This window comes from Amphimedon queenslandica, unplaced genomic scaffold (genome assembly GCF_000090795.2).
Source record: "Amphimedon queenslandica unplaced genomic scaffold, v1.1 AMPQUscaffold_13216, whole genome shotgun sequence".
Taxonomy (NCBI): domain Eukaryota; kingdom Metazoa; phylum Porifera; class Demospongiae; order Haplosclerida; family Niphatidae; genus Amphimedon; species Amphimedon queenslandica.
In genome coordinates this window covers 113,807-115,287 of record NW_003546548.1, presented here as the reverse complement: position 1 = coordinate 115,287, position 1,481 = coordinate 113,807, and the positions used below count along the sequence as shown (strand labels likewise).

Below are 1,481 nucleotides of genomic sequence, written 5' to 3'. Positions count from 1 at the left end.
GTCTTGATCCCTTGATTGCATCTGATTGTCCCTTTGATGTCTTGATTTTGATTTGATCGCGGTCGCAAGTGTAACTACAGGCTTGATGAAAGTGACACCCCCTTGCAGTATGGTTGAAAGTATTTTGACCACACCCATAATTTACAAAAATAAAGGAAAATACCGTTTTATTGCCGTAAAAGGGGTGGGGCCAAAATCGCAGCACACTTCCCGCACCCTTAGCACCCCCTTTCCCAATATCTAGATACGTCCTGGAGCCAGTAACTGCAGTAAATAAAATGCATGTACACAAAATGGCTGCCACGTATCAACTTGATTAATTCATTATCAAAAACTTCATTATTGATATGCTAGGAAATGAAATTTTATATGCATTAATTTTCCATAGTATATAGGTGGCATAAAATTAGCAGATGTTGCATGGGATGTCATTAATTTACTCTTAAGTTTGTCATTTTATATAGTCAATGTCCTCATCACAGCCTGAAGGAAAACAGTTATCAACAAGTCACCATGATGATAAGATGTCAGCTGAGCTAGTAAGTCAACAATAATTAATTTTGTAAAAAATATATGTACTTACTATAGATACCAAACCTGCATACATTGAAGGCATTATGCATTATACATGTACTATGTACTATATGTTTTTATGACTTTTTACAACACTGCCCTTTTCACTAAAGCATAATTATCACCTTTACATTATAAATAATTCTTTTATTGCAGACTAAAGAAAGTACATACAGGCCTGACAAGAGTACTACTGCAGTAAGATTAATGATTCATAATTGAGTACATTATATTATGTACTTTAAACAGGGACAGGGAGAAGCAAAATGATATTTTATAACTTGTATCTGGCAATAGAAAAGTGAAATTGGCTAATTTAATATGTAATTTTAAGTTTTTAAAATTAAATTTACATGATTACAGCTTATATAAGTTCACACACACAAAGTTTACTAATTACTATACATTAATATCAACAGTATCATTTGTTTCATTAGTGTTAGTAGATGCATGTGGTGAGGGTACTGTGTTACTTTTTATTCCATCATTTTCCTCTAATTTTCCGCCACAATAACTCATCACATACCAAATCCTTATTAATATCTTCCTTAGTTCAGGCCTGAAGTATGCTTGTATCAGTGAAATTGTAATAGTATTAAGAAGATACAGTACCAAAGCTGTAGCATACACTGGACTAGGAACATTCTCATATCCAACAATGAATCCTATTATACTGGCAGTAATGTATAAAGACAGTGATACCAAGTGTGCTATAAGTAATGATCCAAATATCCCAATGAGATCACACTTTGTGATTATAAACACTGTCACGCATCCTCTCCTGCTCATTGTTGAATGGATAAGAGCTTTTATTAGACTACCTTGTTCTTTGTAAAAACTGTTTTTTTGCATTTATTTACGCCCACGCTATTAAAGGCGGTGCCGGTGCAAATAACTAGCCCCGCCTC

General features: G+C 34.0%; 1 long non-coding RNA gene across 1 annotated transcript; it reads left to right on the top strand.

The window, feature by feature from the left end:
* The first annotated feature begins 464 nt into the window (after positions 1-464).
* On the top strand, positions 465-836 carry LOC109584365 (uncharacterized). The gene is made up of 3 exons (XR_002185969.1): positions 465-539; positions 730-771; positions 823-836. It is a non-coding gene; the product is annotated as an uncharacterized LOC109584365 (long non-coding RNA).
* Positions 837-1,481: the final 645 nt, after the last annotated feature.